Consider the following 18,191-nt stretch of genomic DNA (forward strand, 5'->3'; position numbering starts at 1 on the left):
AAATATTTACTTATTGTTATTTTGCTCATCACAGGAAATCAAATTATATACTTTTATTCAGATGCTTTAAAAAAGTTTTAGTCACTGGAGTTTTAAGAAGAGACTGGACAACCGCTTGGCTGAAAGGGTATAGGGTCTCTTGTTTGAGCAGGGGGTTGTATTAGAAGTCCTCCAAGGTCCTTTCCAACTCTATTTAATCAAAATATCATATTTTGATGCTTCTTGTTTTCACTAGTTAAGGCTATACATTTATGCCCATTTAGCAGGGAATAATTCCCATTGGAACAGTGGTGAAATTCATTTTTTTAAAACTACCAGTTCTATGGGAGTGGCTTGGTGGGCCTGGAAGGGGAAGGATACTGCAAAATCACCATTCCTATCCCACTCTGGAGCTCACCAGAGGTGGTATTTGCCGGTTCTCCGAATTACTCAAATTTTGGCTACTGGTTCTCCAGAACCTGTCAGAACCTGCTGGATTTCACTCCTGCATTGGAACCAATCAGATCTACTTCTGAGCAAGCATTAACACTATGTCACTGTTTAAGGAACTGCTAAATTTAGAACTATTAAGGGGTTGCAGTACCACATTATTTTTCTTAAACACACGACCACTCATAGAATAAGCTATAATTAAATTGGAACTGTTACCCAGTCTTTTTAACTGGTAATGTTGGAGATCCCGTTTGATCGGGATTTGACCCATCAAAACAAAAAGCCAGTGCTTGTGTTTTCTCCGCTTTGATCCGTCCGGAGGGCCTCAGGAAGAGCTGGAAAGTCGCGCTGGGGAGAGCGGCTACAAAGGAAAGCCGATCCCCGCTCCCTTTACTTTTGCAACCCAGCGGTGTCACCTCTTTTAAAGAGACGCATTTGAAGCATCAATCATACGCTTCCCCTTGAAACGCTCACAGATCGCAAGATCTGTTCACATTATTGCCCTAGTCTAGACAGACAGACAGACAGCCGAGTGAGTTTGAAAGGCCAATATAAATAAGCAAAGCACGGCAGATTCCAGGCCGGCTAGCAAGGGCATCCCCGGAGCGGCAAAGTGGAATTTCAGAGCACGCACACCCAGGCAAGGGCTGATCGCTGATTGGCTGAGACGCCGGGCCTCCCCTTCGATCATCCCTCCGCAAACAAAGAGCTGGCACTGAGCGCGCGCTCAGTCATTCAAGGGAGGCGAGACGTCTCCCTGATTGGCCCAGCGCCGGAATGGGTGAGAAAAAGCGCGGTGGCGGGGATTTAAGGTGGACACGCGTTCCGGGCTCTTGAGCGGCCCCGGAGGTTCGGTCTGTCTGCATTTAAGGGTGGGAGAAGCGCCGAGGAATTTCCGAGCCGGCTTTCCCCGGCAGGCCGAAGAAGAGCGCGCGCTCAGTGCCAGTTCCAGCTGAATTGCGGACCTGAGTGAAGCCGTCCCGCCTTAAGAGAACGGCGACAGCGTCCCCATTGATTAAACCTCCAGCGAGGGGAAGGGCAGGCAGTTTCCAGCAAAGCCTCCCCCTCTCTCTGGATCTCCCTCCTTTCCCTCCCTCCCCCGCCTGCCTGCCCGCCCGCCCCGGGCGCTCCTTCCCGCAGATCCGTGGCTGTTTCTCCTTTCGTTGTCCCTGGGGGTGAGACCCGAAGCAGAAGGCGGGCCGCGGAGGCTCTCGGGCAGCGTCCAATGCGGGATCGTTATTTATTATGATCTATTATATATTGCACATAGTCGAAAGATAATTCCTCTCCTTTGGCCCTGAAGAAGTCGGCGTGGATCCTGAGGAGCTCTTGCAGCTAAGATGCAGCCGCTGAGGACAGAGGCAAAAAAGACCGTGAAGCCTGGGAAAGGGAGGAGGGAACGCGAAAGCAGCTTCCCTTCTGCAACGGAGAAAGAAGCCGTGGAGGAGAGATGGGGAAGCGTCGCCAGGCGCAGGCGGAGGAGAAACTGGCAGGGGATCGGCTGCTCCAGAGAACTTTTTGCTTTGGATTGAGGAAAGGAGAGAGTTTGGGAAGGCATTGTCACGCTTCAGAGAGGCCATGAGGAACCGTCCCTTGGTCGCTTTCTAAAACCGAAGAATGGCCACTTTAAGAGCAGGAGAACCGTTTTGGAGAATCCTTTCTCGGCTCGCAAGCTTTCGGAAACCTACACCTCCCCCCCTCGCTTCCCTCCAAAACGAAAAAGGGGTTAGGACAGATTTAGGAGCTCTGGTGTATGGAGAGCAAGCTCCGCGATCGAGGATCGGAGGAACCAAGACCCGGCAATCGAGGCGATCCAGTCTCAATCCTGCGGCCGGCCGACCCCCGCGCTTGCAAGCTGCCGAAGAGGCTGGCATGCCCGGATGTACGAAGGCGAAGGGGGGGCCTGCACGAACACGTGGTGATGGGAAGGGAGAGGGGTCGGATCAGATCTAATTATCCGCGCGGCTTCCAATTCGGCTCTCACCACTCCCAGCTGGAGCTGCAGAATATTTTAGCCGGAGGCTATCTACCCCAACGAGAAAGCAGCCCTTCCCGTTCGGAGGTTGCGGAGCGAATCCGCACTGGATTTGCATGTTTTCTTGGGGCAGGACGGGTGGGGAAAAGGGTAGGTGACCGCCCCCACCTTCGTGCAGATTTCACCCCGCCTTTCCCCGAACCTCTTTGTGTTAATAGCTCTTGGAGGGGGCGGGGGGGGGAGGGAAAGAAACGGTCCTGGAGCTCTGGATTTGCAGGTACGTAGTTTTTTTTTAATATATCTTTCTCCCTATCCTATAATCATCCACACCCTTAATATTAATTAAATTGAAAAAAATATTTTTAAAGTACTAAAGTCGAGGGCTCCATAAGTTTTTTTTTACCCAAGATCTTCATACTGCGAATCGATACGGCCATAATGCGAAACAATATAGTATTTTCTAATCCCGCCTCGATGTAAGAATTATATTCGAATGCAAAAGAGACAATTACAATTGCAATTGCAAGAATGCAGTAGGCATCGGTAACCAGAATTTTAATTTTTTTAATGCTGGTGATCGAAAATATTTTTGACTGTTTTTAAAAACAGTGACCACTTTGTAAAATACTGGTTTAAATAGTTTTTGTGGGTTTTTTTGCTATCCATATCTGGATAGTATATGTGTATTTTAAATCCCTAAATGTTGGTTTTGGGATGTTGCCTGGTCAATTTTTGAACCATATTTTCAGTTTCTGCATTGCTGGTTACGCTAACAAGATATAAATAAATTGTAACGTTTAGATGAGAGTGGACATTTTGATCTACTAATTTTCCTCACTTTCCCTTAGAAATGATTCAGATAAAAACAAGAGTAAAGAAAGCTGCCTGTGTGATTAACAAAAGTAAAAATATTTGCAAGACGCATGTTTAATGCAAATAGATCTGTAAATAGGCTGAGTGTATCAATGTATTAAATATAAAAACAGTTTCCTTAAATTGTACAGAAGCGATTTAATGAGAGTCTGGCATTCTAGATAGCCTAGAGATTCCCTAAATTTAAATGAAGGTACATTGCTCGAGAAAGGGGTATAATTTTCTGTAAGACTGTTAATTCTTAATTTTTAATTCTTGGTAATAAGTGAGTTGAAAGAAAAATATTGTGTAAATATTCCTTTAAAAAAAGGACTTTCAGAATAGTTGGGCTTCATATGCAGTGCATTCATTCATGCTCACTTTTTGTGTTTGGAAACTGCCCACAGTTGGTTTCCATTTTTTTTAAATAAAAATAATTGTATGGCCAGCAATAGCAACACAATTGCAAATATTTCAGCCTATTTTACTTTTTGGATGTTTTCGAGATATTCTTTCCCAATGGCAAGGAAAAATCTGCTCAAGTGTATTTCAATTTGAAATTCACCAATACTTAACGTTACTAGAATTCTTCAGTGTTTGTAAATTGAGAGCAGGCAATCTACTAAAATGTACATTATCACAAAACAAAAACATTTCAATTATAACACTGTATTTGCTTAACCATATTAAAATAAAAATATTTTATTGCAACAGAATTGACTGGGCCATGTTCATAATTCTTCTTTATCCAGACGAAAAACCCCATTCTAAGTACAAAACTAAGTGGAATTTTTTGTTTCTTTTAACTGTGTAACGTTTGAAAATTTGCAAGCAAGTAATTATTTTTATGTTATGTTTAATGCTTTTCATCTCTTCCTGAATTTAAAAAGATACATTTAAGAGTTGCAGTTTCGATTCGAAATAGTTTCTGGTGGGGGAACCCTCCCTCATAACCCCCCCCCCATTCAATGAGAATTGATCCTCGAATAGAGCATATATAGAATCCAATTGCTGAGATAAAACCAGTTAAAAACTTGAGTAAAATTTGCTTCCAGTTTTAAGATGAGATTGTAGATTTTTTTTTTTTAAAAAAAAACACTTTCCCACTCTATATTTTTGACCCAGAATGCAAATGAAGCTAACCGGGTCTTTGCTTTGTTTTGTTCAAATGATGGCTCCGTGGCTCCCGCCCTTTTATTTCCCCCTGAAAAGTAACACATTTTCTGGGTGCGTTTAACTGAGGGAAATACATATAAAATATTGTTTTGGGTTGTATAGGGTTGCAACTTTGTCCTTGCTCTTCAGAACCATGCATGTAAACTATTACAAACCCTTCCTTATTCCACAAACATTTTCCTTCTTCGATAAACATTTATCAAGAATGAAGAAAAGGTGTTTCTGTACCACCCTCCCTTTTCTTTGTGTCAGTCTCTGCTTTCCATTTATCAGTCCATGCAAGTATTTTGCCAAGTTTTTGAACTGGTATTGTTCTTTAGGAAATCGGGATTTTGCTGCCTGCCCTTGGCTAGTAAGTGCTCTTCTTTTTATAGATTTTCCTGACTGCATAACGTTGCCTATCCTGGGCTCAGGATCTTGCTTCTCCCACCACCCTCTATTTAAATTTATCCCCCTCTATTTAAATTTATTTTGATGATCTTCCTTTTTTTTTAGCCCAGTTATATATGGCCAGGATTGTTTCCAGGAGACTGGTTAGATTTCTGTAACTGAGTATTAGACTTCAATGTTAAGATGAGTTGTGATTGTCTGCCTCCCTGTTCATCTCCCCCCCCCCTTTTTTTTTCTTGTTTCTCTTTCTGCCTCATGTTTCTTAAGACATGAGTTGTTGGAAGTGGCAGTGCAAAAAAAAATAATTAGATGAAAATAAAAGATTAGACTAGGAAATAGGGTAGGGCTTTAGGAGGATAAAACACTGGGGACATTAGCCACACATTAATAAATCTCCCAAGATCTGACAAAAGCTACATCCAACAGACACCAACCCCCACTTTTCACCTCTTTCTCTCCTTCATAGAGAAACTTTGGATCTGTTTTATAATTATTTTTGTGCTTATGCCTTGATCTGGAGTTTCCAGGCAGGATTCTTCTGTGTTGTAAATTTCTGTATTTCTAAATTTCTTTTTGAGGGATATTTACTATGGATGTATTTGGGTGTTGTTTTTACTTTTTACCAGAAATTTATTAAAAAGAGTGGTCCCAAATTGGAATTCTTTTTTGTCTATTCAGATATTAGGGGAGGGGGGTTCTCAACTCTTCTTTGCCTCCCTTCTCTCCCCCCCCCAATTATCTTCTATATTCCCTGGTTCTTTTTAGGCTTTCAGAATTCCAAGATACTTTTATTTTCAGGAGTGCTGCTTTTTAAAATTGGTCCCCTTTTTTTGTCTGCGGTCTGGAAGCTCCATTGGTAGCCACACTTACATCGCCATGCGGTTTCACCACATTCTTAGGTCCGGAAAATTATTTCCACCTTTGTTGTGGGTGAAGATCCATATATATTCCAGCCCTTTTCCAACTGATTTGTTTGTGTGTGTGTGTCTGACTGACTGACTAAATGAATGCTGAGATATTGGAAAGCTGAGTTCCAAATTAATCACAGAACATCGTTTGTGAGGGGCTGGAATAATTTCGTATCTTATGTTTTTTCATGTTATTGTTCTCACTTTATGACCTTTTCATGCTGTTAAAAGAGACGTCTTGCCACATTTAATTTTGGTTCCAATGAGATATGGGGGGGAAAGGGAGGCCGGCGTTTTTAAGTAATTTGATAAGCTATCCAGTAACAAATACGAACAGGGAGGGGGGGATTCGGCGGTGGTGGGGGTGGAAGACTCCACTGCTTCAGGTAGAGTTTTTCTTTATAACCTGAATTTACAATGAAAGCATTCTCCTTTATGGATATAATAGATTAGATTTCACAACTTAATTCAGCGGAATGGTAGCGTTTAAGGATCTCCGGCTGATTTTATTATACTGAGCCAAATTGGATGTTTGTGCTTTTAAAGGGAAAACGGTTGTGACATGAAGATATATAATTTTTAAAGTAAGAAAAGTAGACGGAGGGTGGAGGTGGGGAAGAGAAATCGAGGGGCCCGTGCCATCAGGACGCAGCCCGCTCCAAGGGCGGCGGAGCGGGCGAGACACTTTCAGCGGAATCCGGGCGGGTTGAGTGAAATTAACTCGGACTTTTCTGAGTGTCATGAAATTAAGGCCCCTAACACCCTCACCCCGCTCCAGTCCGGCGGGCGAAATTTAGTGAATAGCCTAGTTTTTAATTTCCTTTTAAAGGTGGCAATCCCATTTTAAACGTGGTGGAAGTACAGCGTCCTATGAGGAAAGCCTTTTGTAAAAACAAAGTTATTGTCCTGAGTTTTCGAAAGTTACAGGAGGTGCCTGTTTCTATTTTTTCATAGTAGAAGCGTGCAGAAAAAAACCGTTCTCTCCACGCCTCATTTACGTTTTCCGAGACGGAAAGGCCTTTTTTTAAAGGAATCCGAGGAGAACCCAGCAAAACAGCGTTATTTTGGCCTCTCCGTTTCCATCACAACTCGGCTGGGAGGCGGGGGTAACCTACGGGTCTGAGAATTTTCAAAAAATACCGGCCTAGTGTTTCAACTAACGTTTACACTTTTGTGTCGAAAAAGAGTTAAAACACTGTTAAAATAACGAAGAGGACATAGAAATCTTTAAAAAAAACAGTTGAAAAAGGTGCAAATTGGGATGCCTTTTTACAGTGCAGTGGATTTTTAAAAGCAATGTCTGAAACTCTTCCGCCCGAATTAATGGGGACAAAATCATTCGATGTAGAGGTTTTAAAATGCCTTTTGCAGAAAGATTTGATGCAAATCTTGCCTCACGGCCCTCTTCTTTCTTTTCCGAGCGCAGAGAGAACCCGGTAGACCGAGTACCATGGGGCTGAAAGATTTGATGCCCTTTTCCCTTGTCTCTCACACACACACATACACACACACACACACACACACCATTTCCCGCCCTCCTCCCCAGCTCCCCCCGAAAGACCCTGCAGCCTCTTTCCAACGGTAGCCGGCCAGATGCTTCCGAGAAGCCCCCAAAGGAAGCCGCGGAGGCAACCTGCTTTCCTGGAGGAGGTGGGGAGCTTTGGTCTAACGGCCAGCACCCCTACTTCCCTCCCTCCCTTCTCCCGCTGGGCTGCAGCGCGCCGACTCAGTCCGACTTGGTCGTCTGGAGCTGCAGGGCTTTTTCCCGCCGCGCCCCTCGAAGGCTCGCCCGAGTCTCTTCTGCACGCTGCTGCCGCCGCCTTGCCAGGCTTCGGACGCGCCTGACCACCGCCGTCTCTTCCGCCGCGGGAGAGCGCAGCATTGTCTGCTTGAGCGACGAGCCAACCGAGGGACGCCCACCAGGTCTGTGATCTGTAGCCCGGAGGCAAGCGACGAGCGCCTGAGAAGCCGCGCGCGGAATCCCCAGCCTCGCCGGACGCTTCGCCTGCGAAGGATCCCGCGGCTGGGAAAGGGAGAGGCGGAAAGGATCTCCGCGGTTGGCCTGGAGAGGAACCGGCGTCTTCTCCGAGAAAACGCCCCGCCTGGTCAGGCACAAGGCCTTCGTGCTCGCGGGACTGACTCCGCGCGCTTTCTTGCCCTCAGTTGAGCTGCGCTCTCGCCCTTCCCCGTTATGGGCGAAGTACCGATTGAAGCGGGTTTATGCCCCTGTTGAGGTGAACGAACTGAACATCGATTTTTTTTGGGGGGGGGCGCTAAATTTCACCTGCCACAAACACTTAATAGAAAGTTAGCCATACGATTGTGAGGTTACACGAAACAAGAATGCTTCCATCTCGCCGTCTTCTGCAATTTGGAGCGCCTTTATGATTATGATTAACTGACTTTATTTCTCCATTTCCCACCGTTTGGCTTCCATAGACGATTAAAATCTTAAAATGTTGCCCGGGTGGCTCTTTTTTCTTGGGGGGAGGGGAATAGAATTTTTATTAATTTGATAACACCGCAATAAATAACCCTAGTGGAGGACATTTTGGTACAGGAACATGCATGTGCAAGGTGTGTTTTAGAGAGAAGAAATGACAACTTTGCTAAGAATTTGCAGGTCCGCAGGAAAGTTCACATGTAGGCACCAGCCCTCGTTTTTGCAGATTGCTGTTACTGATTCATGCTGATGCTGAGCTCTATGCAACACACAGAGTGGAATTGGAAGCTGGGTGGGAGGGGAGGGCAGAAGGGAGGGGAGCACACAGCCAGGAGGGGCTTCCTGGCAGATTTGCACTGGAGAGATGCTGTTAAGCTCCCTGGCTAGAGAGTCCTATCAGCTGTCTGCCTGCCCTGTAGTCCTACTGAATGAAGTCAAGAAGGAAGGTGGATGGGCTCCAGATTCTGCTGAAACCTGGAGGGATCCTGAGTTGCCTATTCACTTGTCTTTCAAGAACTCTTTGCTGATCCTTTTCCTCCTGCGCTGGTCCCAACCGTTTGTCTTTTAGATTCTGCCCCCACTCAGACAAACACACATACAAAAGCTCCTTAAAAATAAAAACAACTGGTCAATCCTCTGAGGCCTGAGCTCCTGCTGTTGCTGCTGCTTCACGGACAGGAGGAAGAAGATCTCAAGACTTAGCCAGAGCAGGTCCACTCTTGTGTGTAGGAGAGGGGAAAGCCCAAGAGGTTTTATTGGCTATGCCAGCAGAAGGCCACAGCTTCAGTCAGCTCTTCTAGTTTTCCTCTGGCCAAACAAAAAATCCAACCCCGCCTCCACACCACCACCACTTAGGACACATCCTGAGCTGAGGTGCCAGTTCTAAACATACAAAGAAATGCTGCCTTCTAGAAGAAATCCTCTACTTTTTACATATATCTTCAACATGAAGAGAGCTGTAAAGTTCCTTTGCTCCCCAATCTCTAAGACCATGCCCTTTCTTTCCTGACATGGTGAAGAAGCAAAAGAGACTGCTACTTTCCTGGTTAATAAAAATAAATATTTTTTTTTCATTGTAAAGACATCTCTCTCTCCCCCCCCATCCCAGTCATAAGTCGTCTTGATTAATTTGAATAATTTCATTTTGAGATTAGCATTAACAGTTGTAATTGGCTCTTGGTTCTACAGATTTTCACAGCTCTTCTTTGAAGATACAACTCTAAATCTATCCTAAATACATCCAATGTTATTCTGTTTCCTCAACCTCAGGGCATATTTGATTTTTTTCCCCTTGCCTTTATTATTTTTATATTTAAATTAATTTGTTTTGAGTATTGGAAAATTATGTGGGATAGCCAGATATTTAAACTTCAGAAACAGACTTGAAGTATACACTTATACTATGTTTCATTGTATCTTTTTTAGGGTAAAATGCGGTGGTAAGATACCTGAGTCTTTCCTACCCAGTATTTGATTCTCCCAGCTCTACTATTTTAGTTTGTTGCTTGAAGCACAAAATTATGACTGTACGCCAAATTCCACGAGGATATAATTATGATTTTATTGTGATGCACAGATAAAGTTAAGGCATTATGAGACTTCTCTTTACATTGACATTTTTTTATTATTTAATAAAACATTATTAAATTGATTTAATTTGAGAACATCCACAAAGTAGTAGATTTCAGGGCATCCAGAGTGATCATGTAGCAAAAACCTATATTGACCTTCCAGTTTCCAAAGTTAGGATGCCTCTCAAAAAGTCATCTTTATTCTGCAATGAAGTTTTAAAATAGTCTTCTTAATCAAATTTAATAAATATTTCCAGTGTCTGTGGTTGAGTGAATGAAGAACGTAGATGTGACTGTTGGAAAAGGCAGAGGCAACCACACAATGTGGTACCCATGTCTGTTTTGAACTGTGGCCTAATCCATTCAAAGCATGCAATTCCAAGATTCCTGCAGTAAATCTGATTCTTGGTTCAAATTATTTCCCAATTCTTGTCTTATAGAAGCAATGCCTTTCCAATGAGCAGGGAATACTGTAGTGCTCTTGTTCTGAATAGGCTTTGATGTAAATCCTACTTCATTTATTCCTCCCTTGAATGCTCCTAAATTATTTCAAAGGTTTCCCACCTGTAAACAGGGAGTCATCTTCCCATCAGAGTTATTCTCAAGCTAAAGAAAGTTGCACATAGATACTTGAGAGGTGTGTTACAATCAGACGAGTACATGGCAGGGCAGATTGGAGAAATTATTAATACTTGCTATGTAAGTCAATGGAGTTTAATGTCTAATGAATATTTTTAGACTAGCTTTCTAAAAATGTTAATGCAGCCTTTCTTAAATTCTGATTCTGCTGCAACGTAAAATGATGCATCCATATGTCTATACTCCCTCTCACCCAATAAACTAGTGGTTTCACTGAAGTTAGTAATACTCCAAAGTCTGAGTTGTCATTTCTAAAACAGGACTCCTTTCTCAGCTATTTGTGACTTCCAACATATAGTTTGAGAATTTCTGTGCTAACACAAAAGTCATTGAAAATGCTTGGAGGAAGAAAACCATGGAAGATATAGTGCCACCACACCAAAGGAGGAACACATACAATATTATTTTTAACTTGCAATGAAATATGCTTAAGTTTTATTTGCCTAAGCACACTACTTTATATAATTTGTCTGGGTATGATAGCAGACAAATCACAGCAAACGCTATTGGCATTTTTAGCAGGGGGAAAAAAACTATTGACAAGAGGTCTGCATATCCATGGCCCATAACCCTGCACACAGACATACACACCCACCCATAGTTATCCCATCTTCTGGTTAAACAGGTTTGGCAGGCTTTTAAAACAAAATAACTGGTCTTTTTCTCTTAAGAAGCAAAAGTTCCCATCCTTAAAATGGTCCCTCCTTTTGGGAAAAACCACCACAGCTAACCTATTTCCAGCTACAGGATTGAGGATGATATCTAGAGGCATCCAATAGAAAAACAACTCGGTGCCTTTCATTGCAGCTCCCGGCAAAGAGATCCGCCAGAAACAGCTGCAATTTGAGGCTTCAGTTCTGGTTGATCAAAACCAGCAGGCCAAGCCCTGATTCCTTACCATCCATCTTATGCAACTTCATGTCCTGCAAATGTGTTCCCAATTTGTTTGCCTGGCTGCAAATTGTGGGCTTTGAAGTTTAAACACAAGAAGGCGAGAGGATCTTCCAGACTGTCCTGTTCCCCACCCCCTTTTGTCTTTAGTGCACAGGTGGAAGCATCAACCCTTGGATCTAGGATGGTTCACTTAAGATTAAATGGATCACTAGAAGTTTAATTTCTGGATGAGGCAAAAATCCCAACCATCCTTTTGTAGTATAAAATTGAATAAAATGCATATCTTTAGACAAGTTGATTAAAAGAAAAGGCTCCATTTTCTTCGTAAAGCCAAACTGGGATGAACCTTGATATCACATGTGAACCTGAATATCAAGGCAAAAATTATTTCTTTTGCAAATAGCTTCCAGACCTGGCTTTAATCAAACATTTGGGCTACTGAATTGGGAAATCCAGACTCAGACTCACCTTCAGCCACCCAAATCTTCTTGCCACCTTATAATGCCTCCCCGCTCTGCCATTTGACTCTGGAATTTGCCCCAGTGTTCTTGATATAGGCTCTGTCCCAAATAAAAAGTTTGGAGACAGAATCCTTGGGGTAGGTTGCTATGCAATGAAGCCCAAAGCTTGATGAAATGGCATATCTACCTGAAGAGTGCACCTGTTTCAAGCAGCTGAGCATCCTAAATGGATGTGCACAAATAGACTTGCCGGCACATTTTCTTTCATTGCACACCTGTTTCTGTTTCACTTAGCTAGGTTGCAGCCAATTTTAAATGTATTTGCTTGCCTTCCTTCTTAACCCTTTGTGAGGCTTTGGAAGTGCAAAGACTGGCCCAAAACATGTTGCTGTCTAAGAAGGCAAAAGAAAGCTACTTTCCCCACCTTCATTTTATGCCTCAAAGCTGATTGGTTAGATTTTATTTCAGCACTGACTAGGACAGATAGTCTACTGTATCTTCCATTTACAAACGGTATCAAGGGGAACATTCCAGCACCTGGCTACCTTTTTCAAGCTGCTCTCTGACACAAATGCTAATGATAAGAGCTGCCCCTGGTTTCTAGTTCCACCCACTGAGACTTCTTCAGAAAATCATTTTCCTCTTCCTTCACTCTCCCTCTGAGGAACAGATCTGTTTACCAGATTTCTGAGTCACATGGGGAACTGGATCCAAAATCACTGTCGGAGGCAAGGCATCTAGAATGCCACACGAGTGCCAAAAAATATAATAATAATGGCCTGGGGAGAAAGCGGTTTAAAGATTTGATGTCCTTTGCTTAATCTATTGAATGACACAATTCTTGGAAGATGCCTTGGAGTAGAGGTGAAATACAGAGAGGTCTTACAAGGAAAATGACCCAGGAATGTGAGTAACATCCTCCTCCCAATGAAAAGCAGCCTTAGGTCTTTCTTTTCTTTTTTTCTTTTGCAACAACTTAAGTACCTGTAGCTCAAGGATGCCATTTGACAATCACCTCAAGTTTTTATTATGTCCAGCTAATATATCCCTCCAATTATTGATTGATATAGAATAGAATAGAATTCTTTATTGGCCAAGTGTGATTGAACACATAAGGGATTTGTCTTTGGTGCATTTGCTCTCAGGGTACATAAAAAGACAAGATACATTTGCCAAGAATCATAAGGTACAACACTTAATGATAGTGGTAGGGTACAAATAAGCAATCAGGAAGCAATATCAATATAAATAGTAAGGATACAAAGACAGTCCTGCAGTCACAAGTGGGAGGAGACAGGTGATAGGAACAATGAAAAGACTCATAGTAATGCAGCCTTAGTGAATGGTTTGACAGTGGTGAGGGAATTATTTGTTTAGCAGAGGGATGGAGTTTGGGGGAAAAACTGTTCTTGTGTCTAGCTATCTTGGTGTGTAGTTCTCTATAGTGTCATTTTGAGGGTAGGATATCTGAGAAGGACAATCTGCATTATGCACTCCCTCCATATTTGTAAAAATTGAATAGGTTTTTGCCGCTCTTTAGTCATTAGAAGTTCACAGGACAAGATGCAGGTGACAGCTGTATCCCTTTTTAGACCACCACTCAAAAGCAATAAAATAGATTTAACTAGTATATTTTAAAACTTGCAAAAAGAATCAGAAAAGTTCAAACGTATCATTTCTTATACCTCGAATTAACACCTACCCCTCACAAAGGCATTCTCTTCCCTAATTTAGAAAGTTGTTCACTCGACATTTTTTCCCAAGCCAATGATTTGAAAATGCATTTTGGATCCATTAAAAAAAAACCCCAAAATAAATGAATGCCTTGGTTTGATTTTTGGACCCTTCGTGATGTATAGGATATCCAAAAGTACAAGTAGTTCTTGACTTACAACCGTTCGTTTAGTGATGTTCAAAGTTAGGAAAACACTGGAAAAAAAGTGACTTATGACAGTTTTTTACACTTACAACCATTGCAGCATTCCCCCATGGTCGCTTGATCAAAATTCAGACGCTTGGCAATTGGCATGCATTGATGATAGTTGCATAAGGACTACTTGTAACCATTTTAAATAGATACAATATATTAAAAACATCAAATCTTACAAAATTGTGTGGTGCGTGTATTTATTTTGTTGTCTAGAATGTTTGTTATTGTTCAATTGTTTTTATACCTTTGGATTTGTAAGCTGCCCGGAGTCATTGACTGAGATGGGCAGCAATAGAAATTGAATGAATGAATGAATGAATAAACAAATATTGTTGTTTTGGTCAGAGTGTTTAAAAAAAAAACCAGAACAATTAAAGAATGTAGGTCAATTGACAAAGATGTGTTTTAAAAGCCATCTTCAAGGGCACATATCTACTGGGGAATGGATTTCACAGATGCAGCATAATCAAAGGGAAGGCCTGACCCCATATATCCCTCCAGTCAGGACTGACTGGAAGGTGAGCTTCCCTGGGTGGATCTTCGTGGGTGGGTAAGTCTCTTGCAGGAGAAAGGGCTCTTGTAGATGTTCGGGCCCAAGCCATTTAGGACTTTTAAGAATAGCAAGCAGCATTTGTATTGTACCTATAAACAAATTGACAGCCAAGTTAAAGATTTCAAAATGACTATCACATGGTCTTTAGGGACTATTTCAGACACCAAGCTAAGCTGTCTAGCATTTTAATGTATTGAAATTTCTGAAAGATATAAAGGACATAATTGAAATCAGACCTGGAGGTTATCAGTAAAGAAATCTCTGGTTTTAAGTCATTATTATCTAGGATTGGGGGCAGCCAGTGTATCAGCTAAAGTTGATAAAATGTGCTTCTGGCTTCAGAGTAGAAGGATGAGGGAACAATCTAGAATTAATCTCAAGATGGCAAAGTGTGTGACCACCATTTAGAACAGGTCGGAACTTTCACAGTCCTAAAGTTGTAGCTCACCACTAGAATTATTTCTGTCTTATCTAGATTTCTTTTCTTTTGTCCAGTCCACAACTGTTTAGGAATTTGATGTCACTAGCACACTGACAGGTTAACCTATTTCGGAAAGCTATGTGGGGTTAGATATGGTAAGCATTTGAACAGAGGAATCATCAGGACAGCCAAGGCTGTAGTCCATGCTGTGAAGCCAAAAACCAGAAGAAGACAACAGCAGATCATTTTAATTTATTGCCAGAAAACTACATGTCTATATCCAGTAAGTTACTATTAGTCCACATGGATCTTTTATCTTTTACTTTTATTAGCATAACGTTATTTAACCAAACTCCAAAATCTAGTAGGAGAAGTAGCAGCAGTAGCGCTACTATTAAGAGGAGAAATGAAAATAATAGTTGAATAGTCTCCAAATATGCCCACACTATGGATACAGGATATTTATTTCCACTAGTGTCTGTGCAACTAGCATAACTGTCCTCAATACACTGCTTGGGAAACGCACTTCACTGGCAAACATATTTCTGTAAATAAATAAGTAATTTAACTCTCTCTTCATTTCTTCTTTCTGTGCAAATCTAATACTCAACTGCCAGCTTTTTTTTTTACTGGCTCATCTTTTTGGCTTTGATAGCATTTCTGAAATGCAGTTATTAAGTGGGCAGGCAGGGCTAATATTAATTTTTAATATTTATTTGTTATGCTCAAGATGTTTCATCTTTACCCTGCCAGGAACGCTAACCACAACCCTGTAAAGTAGGTCAGAATTATTACCCCTCTATTGCACTATGAGGTGCAAAATAGGCAGTTGGTGAAGACTTAATGGCTAGGAGAAGATTTGAAGGAGGGCTTCTAAGCTTTCCCCTAGAGACAAATTAAAGGTGGTGGTGTTTGAGAGTTCTTCATTTTCTTACATCACTGGAGGGCCAATATGAATCAGTCACTGGCAGGAGTGAAATCCACTTACCTTTGCTACCAGTTCAGTAGTAATGTGAGCATGTGCGTATGACCACAGAGTGTGCCTGCAAAGGTAAGCAAACAGTGAGGGGTGGGGTGGGAATCCACTGTGCCATGTGAATTTAGATTAGCTAGAAATCATGCATCACAGCTGATTGTCGGAAAAACCGGTTCGGGTGAATGGGTAGCATTTTAACTATCAGTTCAGCCGAACTAGTCCAAACCAGTAGCATTTCACCCCTGGTCACTGGAGAAAACATAGTCCTAACTCAAGTTCATGGGGAACTGAAACTGAAAGATGACTATTATCTAACAAAATATGAAGAAAATGCCAAATTAACCATATGACCATCTTAAAAACTGATTTTAATACAACTTCTAGATGGAGCTGGCAATAAAAACTACATCTGCCACCATGGCTGAAGATTTTTGTTTCTAAAAAAGAAGAAATTCTTCCTTCTGCTGGAAATATAATGCCTCACTGCCAAATTTTAATCATTTTTTCCGTGGATGAACTGGCAAACTGAAGACAGCACCACTAAAACTGGAAATGATGACCATGATGGAATGAAAATCCAGCAAGTAGACCAGCTCTTTGTAATTCTTCTCTGGACATGGTGAGGACTTGAGATCACCCACAAGTGCTCCCGACAATTGTTCCTCATGAGGAGACAACAAGATAGTGGTCTCCAGCAGGGTTCTGGGAAATGAGGGAATAGCCATCCTGTTCAAAGCATGGTAAGCACTTTAATAGACACTGAGTTTACTTGTCCACTGCTTGCTAACTGCATTTCCACTATGGGGAACCTTTGGATCACAGGTGGTATTCAGCAGGTTCTGACCAGTTCTGGAGAACCGGCAGGAGAAATTTTGAGTAAATACCACCCCTGACTGGCCCCACCCCCATCTATTCTCTGTTTCCTGAGTCCCAGCTGATCGGGAGGAAATGGGGATTTTACAGTATCCTTCCCCTGCCACACCCACCAAGTCACACCCATCAGGCCATGCCACGCCCACCAAGCTATGCCCACGGAACCAATAGTAAAAAAAAATTAATCCCACCACTGCTTTGGATCAATAAATTACCAGGTAACTAGGTACCAGGTGAGTTTCTTTCAGTCTAATGAAGGAAGTTTTAAATATAGGTTTAAGGGCTTATTTTGTTTTAAATCAATGAAAGGAAGAGTAGAATGTTGATTTTAAAAAGTACACATGGACCAAGGATCCAGCTGGATTTGAAATAATAGTTTGGAATTAATTATTAGAATCTTTCTCATGGGAAAATGCTTTCACTGAATTATTTTTTTAAAAAGATGATAGGATGGGACTTTGAAGTTGGACAGTAGAGGGAACCAGAAGGAACTAAAGATTACAGTGAAAGGAAAACATTTAAATTTGACTTACTATTTCAGAATGGAGCAAAATATTTTAAACTGAATATACTGAAGTATATTTGTGAACAATGCACCCAAAGTTAATTTTAAGAGTCTACCATTATAGACAGATTATGTTTAAAATATGTTATGGAAGAGGAATACCGGTAAGCCATGACTCGACAAGACTGAGACAATCTGAAATGGATTATAAAAAGTTATAAGACTACAAGAATAATATGGGAAAAGATGCTATACTGGATATACAAATGAAACTAGATGATATCTTAATAATTAAAAATGATATACAAGTAATAAATAAAAATGGGTCCTGGATAACTTTCTTATATTGGATTTACAAAAAAAAAGACTTGTTAAAACTTTGAAGAATTGGTGGGAAGAGAACGAAAAAATGAAAAGAAATAAAGTTTGTTAGAGGCAAGGAAGGAATATAAAGTTGGTTTATTTGATGAGCGTGAAAATGAATATGTTACTATGGTAACCCTTAATGAAAATTTTGCTGATCAGAACTGAACAAAAAGGATTTAAAGACTTGTTTACAAATGAGATATGGGAAGAAGAGATCATTTGTTGTATATTAAGAAAAAAAGTGATAAGTTACTAACATTATGTATACTTATTGTTATGAAAGGGGAAGTCATTCTTTATATTTATTTATTTCCTTCCTTCCTTCCTTCCTCCCTTCCTTCCTTTTACAAGTAATTCACCATGGTATTTAACACATCTTGCTCCTCCATTTAACACAATTTGCTCCTCCTAGAGAGGGACTGGCCCAAGGTCACCTGCAGGCTTTCAGAACTAAGGCAGGACTACAACTCACAGCTTCCTGGTTTCTAGCCTGGTGCCTTCATCACTAGACCAAACTGACTTTTCTTTACTATATTCTTTTTTTTTTTTATTTCTCTTTCTGCTTTTTCTTTTCTGCACTTTCTGTTTTTTTTAAAAAACTTGTACTAGCTTTTTTCTTTTTAGTTGCAATGTTTAATAAAATTACAAACTCATTTAAATCTTATTTACAACCCAATAGGAAATACCCAATCCCATTATTTACAAAATATGCACGCAAATGCTTTAAAAATAAAGATTGAATTGTATTCAGAAGCCCTTCATGAGGTCCATGTCCTAGAATTTCCCATTTCACAGCCGTGAGGCAGACAAGCGTGCTTGGCACACC

General features: G+C 41.3%; 1 long non-coding RNA gene across 1 annotated transcript; it reads left to right on the plus strand.

Moving 5' to 3' along the window:
• Positions 1–1,203: 1,203 nt before the first annotated feature.
• On the plus strand, positions 1,204–16,527 carry LOC148048188 (uncharacterized). The gene is made up of 3 exons (XR_015696016.1): positions 1,204–2,684; positions 14,720–14,928; positions 16,006–16,527. It is a non-coding gene; the product is annotated as an uncharacterized LOC148048188 (long non-coding RNA).
• Positions 16,528–18,191: the final 1,664 nt, after the last annotated feature.

Source organism: Thamnophis sirtalis, unplaced genomic scaffold, assembly GCF_051295495.1.
Source record: "Thamnophis sirtalis isolate CommonGarterSnake01/CBP01778 unplaced genomic scaffold, rThaSir2_p1.2 scaffold_3, whole genome shotgun sequence".
Taxonomy (NCBI): Eukaryota; Metazoa; Chordata; class Lepidosauria; order Squamata; family Natricidae; genus Thamnophis; species Thamnophis sirtalis.